Below are 8,029 nucleotides of genomic sequence, written 5' to 3'. Positions count from 1 at the left end.
TTTTGATGTTCAAGAGGAGGCTGTTCTGACACCAGAGTGCTAGATCAGCCACCTCCTCCCGGCTTGGGGCAAAATGAACCCCATTCCAGGGCAAGTATGATTGGCATCTGAACAGGGGCCTCCACAGCCACATATAACCAGCTGACATTTCATAACCAGGGATAGGTTCTTCTGGAAAAAGGTTGTGTGAAATCACCTGAAAGGAACAGCTTTTTGTGGTTTGGTTGGGAACAATGCAAAATGTTATTTCAAAGGTCAAGTCTGGATTATAAATTCAGATGGAATGTTTGTGGGAACCCTGGTCATTTGAGACTTACTTGCAGCAGGTTGATGAGTTTCATGGTTGTGCATGTTCACAGCTAATCAAATTGAAAATAAAATTTCAGATTTTCAGCTTCTGCTATTTTCTGATATTCAGTCATTTTTATATTTAGCTGTGGGGAGAATTGATCGACCCATGATATTCAAACGTATAAATTGGAAGTACATTGATTAGTATGGGATTCCCAGCTTCCCTCAAACAGTGCTCCATCATTACAATGATGGGCTAAATGGAGCAGAGTAAATGGCGACACCACCATTACAATCTTCAGCCCTCAGTGTCTTCTGTACTTCCACAGAAGCTGGCCAACCCTCACGCCAAGGACCAGAGGTACAAACAAGTCATCCTCCATACATGCAGCTTCTGACTCTCTCCACAGATGATCCCAGCACAATGTTAACCAAGTATCCCGGACAAATGGACATTGCAATGGACTTTCCCCTCGACCACAGACAAAAGGACAAATGCAGTTCGCAGCAGTAAAGCACACTCTCACTTCTGGCTAAGAAAGCTCTCGAATCCAGTCCCAGTCCAGAGGTTTGAACACAAAAATCTAGGCTGCCACGCCAATAAAAACAGCTGCAGTGTGACAATTTTATCTTTGGATGAGAGGCCGAACAGATGGTTGGTGACTAGTTTTCAAAAGTATGCCCATCAGTCTGTAGAAAGGTCCCAATCTGAAACGCCCTTCAAAGTTGCTCTCTGGCCCGTTGAATTTCTCCAACCCCCCCCCTCCAAACCACCCTGTATTTTTTCCAAAAGTACTAATTTGTTGGTAAAGCACGATAGTTTCATTTTGGTGGCCTTTACCAGTGTGCCTTAGGTGGCACATTGTGGAAACCATGAAGGCAGTTTGTTGTCTAGGAAACAGGCACAACAAGGCCACATTTCCAGGCCAGAGGTTGGGTGCAGATGTCGGATGGAACACTGGGCTTGCTCCGACAGCATGATCTACATTCAGAAAACAGGGCACAGCACAGCTCTCAGCACCTATAGTTGGAGCTCAGGTTGGGAGAGGCCACGGTCATCATGGAATGCCGTTCATCAGAGCTGTTGAATGACACAAAAGTTGATTCAGCGGATGCGTTAAATAGTATTATTGGGAATTGTGCAATTTCGATTACAAAATGAAACGTGTTTCAAAGCGTGTTTTCAAGAGTCTTTAATAATCATATGTATCATCACCGGTACAATGAGATTCTTACTTCCTGCAGCTTAACAAGACTATCAGAAACCCCTGCTCACCTGTGTATACCTATTTTGTCCTGCCTCTCCTCTGTCCCAGCTCCCCCCCCCCATCATATCCTATTGATCATATTAACACATGATACGTTTATTGTGGGAAATGTAATGAATTGATTTATACTTGGTTTCAGTCTATGAGGGAGATTCAGTTGAAAACCTGAATTATGACTTTTAGTGGAACTCAGGAATCAAGAATGAGAAATGCCTGCCTGCATGGAGTGTTTCACTGGTGCTATAGTGATGTTAGTGGCTATTACCATAAATGTATATAGCTGTTCCTCTCTACATCGCAGAATTCCCCCCCAGGGGTGAAGAATTACATTACAAGTTCTGGTTGAGCACATCCAGCTGTTTATCTGGGAACAATCCTACCGTTTCTGTGGTGTAAGAGATCAGGAGACAAACAACTGAGTTAACAGATGGGCAGCACTAACAAGCTGCTCAGTGCTTTTCTAATTTACAAGCATCACAAAAGGCCCAGGGAAAATGCAGGTAACCCATGCTGCAAACAGATGCAGATGGTGAAGATTCCTCTCAGGGCTCTCGGGAGATCCTCCCTCTCAAGCTGCCGAGCAGCTCTCAGCAATTTCTTTCCTGGATCGCTGTTCCTGCAGGGATCTGTGACTTTTCTCTCCCAATCAACGTTAACATGTCTTGGCATGTGTAAGAACATAGCCTTGCCCACACACAGGCACAATCACACACACGCACAGACACACACACGCGCACACACACACACACACATACACACACACACACACACAAGCACACAAGCACACAGAAAAATATCAGGCTGTTATTCGATTATGTGTGCACAGCAACAGCAGTGTGTTTTCTCCAATCTCCCGACACGGATTTACAAACATCATCTGAAAGCCACAGAGAAGAGATTTGAAATGTGGTGCATTGCAAAGGTAAGGTGATTATGTTTTAACAAGTTTAACTCTCTGGACACTGAAATTCACTGTTTAATTAACACAGTGACAGTGGGTTTTCTCAATTATGATATCCATATATAAAAGGGACAGTTATTTCCCTGGCTCTTTGCTGTTTAACACATTGGCACAGACTTGAATTTGAGAAACAGGTCACAAATGTAAATGTTAAAATGCAGTCTGATCTAAACTCAGGTGGACTCGCACTTGCACGTTGCCTGAAAGTGTAGTTTTTGTGCCCAGGTTAGCAATGAACACAAGAAGAAAGGATCTTGGGCTGTCTAAATACAAGATCAAGGAAGTCATTATAAACAGCAGACCAGCCACATGTGAAACAACATGTTCAATTCTGGGTGCTGCATTCATGTAAGACAGTAAGGCTTTAAAGTGGGTGCAGAAAAAATTTACTACAATTATTCCAGGAATGTGGACTTGAATTGATTGACTGGAGAGGCTGGGGTTGTTGAAAGTGGGAAGGAATCTGATGGAGGTGTTTTTACATTATTAAGTATGTAGACAAAGTAAATGGAAATAAACTGTTTTATTGGAAGGTTCAAGAACCAGGAGACGTGGAATAAAGATGATTGCAGAAGTGACATAGAGAGGAGTTGTTTTTTTACATTGTGAGTGAGAAGCAGGAAGGAGGATTAGTGAAGGTAGAATCACTCGGTACCAGGAAGGAGCTGGAAAAGCAGCTGATCGGAAATAACTGGCAGGACCACCAAGGAGAACAGGCAAGGAGTGGGACTGGTTGGATTGTTTTTACATAGAGCCGGTACCGATTCGATGGGCTGAATGGCCTACTTCTGCTTCTAACCAGTCTGTAATTCGGTGACACAATGATAAAACTAGCTGCTCTACTGCTGGTAAATGTAAAAGTTTTTATTTGTGCTATTGGAAGGATGTAAGCCAATGTGACACATTTTTAAAATATATGCTTTGCAAGGAGAATAATCAGTACTCAGTTGGTTTTGGGGATGTGAGGGAGGGAGACCAGTTTACCACCAGACCTTTAACTCATTATAATGTGTAATAAGAGAAGAGCTTAACTTTTTGTAGGTACACAGAAATGCTGGAGAAACTCAGCGGGTGCAGCAGCATCTATGGAGCAAAGGAAACAGGTAACGTTTCGGGCCGAAACCCTTGGGTTTCGGCCCGAAACGTTGCCTATTTCCTTCGCTCCATAGATGCTGCTGCACCCGCTGAGTTTCTCCAGCATTTTTGTGTACCTTTGATTTTCCAGCACCTGCAGTTCCTTCTTAAGCGCTTAACTTTTGTAGTTTGGTTCTGTAATCTCGCTGCTGCTCTTGATGTTAACAACGATGTCTGTGGGGGAAGAGGGCTTTCTGTTGTGTTTACCCCTTAAGCATAGAAAAATGAATGAAAGTACTTTCTCAAACTTGCATCTTGTGAGAAGACCGAGTGAAATGTGAAATGATTGTTGGGGAATCAAGGATTCTGGAATAATCAGCAATAGATCAATCACAACAATCATTATCAAATGAATAACAACAATAATGAAATAATGATCATTATCATCAGGGATCATATTGTGAAAAAAAAACAATGGCCTTCATTAGTGGAAGCATTTCAATCCTTTCACTTAATAGAGAATTTATACCCTGAGCAAAGGACTTAAGTAAACCTATTGACCTAATGGTGCTCAAAGACTATCATTACCAATGATGAAATTGAACTTCATGTAATTATCTCCCTTTAACCAAACATTATTTTAGAACGAAACATTCATTTGGATTGTGATATTTGCTTTAAGATAAATACAATTTTCAGCCAGGTTTTTGGGAGCTGGGCATATCCTGGATCTCGCTATGTAATTGCTGTCAACCAATACATACGGTAATACTTTGAAATGAAATTCTTTTGAAATACAATATGGAAGAAACTTCAGTTTGCTCAAAAACATTTTTATTCGCTGCCAGACTTTTCCATCTCCCAAAGGCACTGGGTTGCTGGTGGAGAAAAGTTCTATTGAGGAGGGGTATCTCTAGTACTTCAAACAAATGTCCATGCAACTTTTGATTCCAGCTACTTTGTTAGCTGAAAGGAGAGGAAGATGAGGGCCGATGGTACCAGACTAAGTATAGAAACAAGGAACTGCAGATGTTGGTTTACTAGCAAAAAAGAGACAAAGTGCTGGAGTGACTCAATGAACCAGGCAATATCCTTGGAGAACAAGGATAGGTGATGTGAAAGTGCCTGAAGAAGGGTCATGACCTGAAACGTTACCTATCCATGTTCTCCGGGGATGATGCCTGACCCGTTGAGTTACTCCAGCACTTTGTGTGACATTTTATGCCAGGCTGTCTTCAATCCTTATTCTGCTCTACTCTCCATTGCATCCTGCTGAGGTTAGGTGCAAGAATTCTGCCTGACCCCATTGCCCTTCTCCCCCACCTTCCCAAATCCAATACAACCAATATAACAAAACAGTTCTGAGAATTGGACTCTCTGAATTAAATGGCTCAGCTACATTCTTCTTCCGTGAGTGAGTCATAAGAGATTTGAAATATATTATTTATAGCACAGTAGGGATAAAAAAATCCCACATCTAGTTTCCTGTGTAGAATGCATAGGCTTTAACTCTAATTCTCCAAAGATTTATTTGGAACGTTAACTGAAATTATTACAATTAAAGAAAATCAAATGGGTCTTTGGAGAGACAAACTACTTTTTGTGTAAAATAGTATAATTTCATTAATTTCCTTATTCCCTGAGGGAATGTTGGCACATCGGATGAGGATGGTACTTTTCTTTAAATATATTGCAACAGAGGTGCGTACTGACTTTTATTGCGTAAAGGTAGGTTTATTATAAACTACTGTACTGAATTATAGCTGTGCCCATCTCTAATGGTGTTTTTTCTTCTTTAGAATCAGGAGTACTTACTATTTCACACCTGTAAGCACATTAATGAAAACATTGCCGTCATCTAAAATATAACCAAGAAAATAATAATAGGTGCAGAGTATTTTAATATCTGGCTTTAAAAAGTGCTGACTATTTGATTTTCTTCATTCTATAGTTAATGAGAATTGGACAGAAATTAATAAAGGCGATAGTTGTAAACAATGATTGGTAGGTTTTCTTTCATCATTTTCAATGTGGTTATGTTCAATTATAATTTAGCACCTAACTTCAGCAAAACATGAGTTACGGTTATGAATTGGTGCAACAGTATATTAAAATTCTTAATAGTTGCAATGGTTTTGTTAAAATTTAAACCATTCAAAACAATGCTGAGTCCATACAGCCAGTAATACCAAACAAAATACAACGTGCTGCATATACTCAATAGCCAACATCATAGAGTACACTATGCTCAATACTCAGCATCTATGAAGAAACAAAGTTAAGGCATTGTTTAGAGATACGACTTGGAAACAGGTCCTTTGGCCCACCGGGTCTGCACCGACCAGCAATCGCCTCGAGTTCTATCCCACACAATAGGGGCAATTAACAGAAGCAAATTAACCTGCTAACCTGCACATCTTTGAAATGTGGGAGGAAACTGGAGCAACCAGAGAAAACAAATGCAAGATAGAGAGAACGTACAAACTCCGTACAGACAGTACACGTAGTCAGGATCGAAACCAGCACTCTACCGCTGCACCACTATGCCACCCAAAGAAATAACATGAGAACGTTCTGTGACTGGGTGGAAAGCAGCCAAAGATTAAAAGGCGGAAGGCTGATAGACAAGAGGAGATCATATTAGGGTAACTGACCTAATTGAGGGAGAAGGTTTCACACAAAGAAACTTGAGGGTAGAGAGTTATGAATTTCACAAATGAATTCCAAGGTTTGGAGGTCAGGCAGATGTAGATGAGACCACTCATGAAGCACAAATGAAAACCAAGCATTATCAAGAGGGTGGAATTGGAGAAGCAGAGATTTTGATTAGTAGCAAGGTTGTAGGATCTTAGTGCTTTAGCATCTGGAGTTAGGGCATGAAGCCTTTAAAAATTCCCCCTCTAGGGATGGCACAACAGTAGAGTTACTTCTTTACAATGCCAGAGATCCGGGTTCGATCCTGACTATGGGTGCTATCTGTACGGAGTCAGATGATCGCATGTCAATTATGCCTTTAGCTATGTTAGTAACTGAAGGGAAAATACTCTTGGTGAGCTGGAGGAGTTGATCCAGTAAATCTTGTTAACTGCAGTGACACTGTTGCATTTGTGGGGATATGTGATAGCATCTGATGGGAAAGGACCAATCAAGACAACGCCATGGATAGCTTACTACCTAACAGCATGAATTTGGCTTGTATTCTGAAAATTTTAGGTAATCTCCAACAAGCCCCCCCCTTCCCCTCCCCTTTCACCCTCACATCCTCCTTTCTCTCCCACATTCCCCTTTCTAAACCCCCTCCCCATTTGGACTCATACCTATTCCTCTCCTCCCCCCTCCCCCTTCTCCTACATTCCTTCCTCTGGCTTCACAATTTGCAACTCTTCAATCCTCCTGTCTCACACCTTCTGCTTCAATCTCTGCCCTACGTTCCAACCATCTGCCTATACCCCCCCCCCCCCCCCCCCCCCCCCCCCCCCCTCGCCTGAGTCCACCTATTACCTGCCACGCTTTATCCTACTCCTCTTCTATCTCAGCTTCCTCCACCCCCCCCCCCCCCCCCCCCCCCCCCCCCCCCCCCACCCCCTACAATCAGTCTGAAGATGGGTCCAGACCCGAAACGTTACCTATCTATGTTCTTCAGGGATGCTGCCTGACCCACTGAGCTACTCCAGCATTTATGTCCTTTTGTGTAAAACAGCATCTGCAGTTTCTGCCTTCTACAATCAGGCACATAGTTCCTTGAAAATGTGTTACAGGTAGATAGAGTGGTCAAGAGGCTTTCAGCGCATTGGCCTTCATCAGTCAGAGTATTGAGTATAGAAGTTGGGAGATCATGTCATAGTTGTACAAGACATCAGTTAGGCCACATTTACAGTATTGTGTAAAGTTTTGGTCACCCTGTTATATGAAAGATGTTGTTAAACTGGAAAGGGTGCAGAGAAGATTTTTGAGGATGTTGCCAGGACTCAAGGAACTGAGCTATAAGGAGAGGTTGAGTAGGCAAGGACTTTATTCCTTGAAGTGCAGGAGTATGAGGGGTAATCTTATAGAGGTGTATGAAGATCATGAGATTAATAGATGGGGTAAATGCACAGTCTTTTACCCATAGTAGGGGAATGAAGAACTAGAGGACATAGGATTAAGGTGGAAGGAAAAACTTTAATAGGAACCTGAGGGGTAACATTTTTTGTAACACAGAGGGTGGTGGGTATATGGAATGAGCTTGCAGAGGTGATAGGTGAGGCAGGTACTATCACAACAGTTAATATGTGGAGCTCATTGCCACAGAGGGCTGTGGAGACCAGTTCAATGGATATTTTTAAAGCAGAGATAGACAAATTATTGGGTAGAATGGGTGTGAAGGGTAATGGGCTGAAGGCAGGTAAATGGGGTTAGGAGGCTGAGATCAGCCACGATTGAATGCCGCAGTGGA

At 42.2% G+C, this 8,029-nt stretch overlaps 1 protein-coding gene across 1 annotated transcript in view; it reads left to right on the top strand.

Annotated features, from left to right (window-relative positions):
* The first annotated feature begins 2,305 nt into the window (after positions 1–2,305).
* LOC129708636 (alpha-1,3-mannosyl-glycoprotein 4-beta-N-acetylglucosaminyltransferase C-like) overlaps positions 2,306–8,029 on the top strand; it is a 150,344-nt gene continuing 144,620 nt past the window's right edge. The window contains exon 1 of the mRNA XM_055654516.1: positions 2,306–2,481. The gene's annotated coding sequence lies outside the window, so the exon portion shown is untranslated. The remainder of the gene's footprint in view (positions 2,482–8,029) is intronic.

This window comes from Leucoraja erinacea, chromosome 24, assembly GCF_028641065.1.
Source record: "Leucoraja erinacea ecotype New England chromosome 24, Leri_hhj_1, whole genome shotgun sequence".
Classification (NCBI taxonomy): domain Eukaryota; kingdom Metazoa; phylum Chordata; class Chondrichthyes; order Rajiformes; family Rajidae; genus Leucoraja; species Leucoraja erinaceus.
This window is presented reverse-complemented; position numbering and strand designations above follow the sequence as displayed.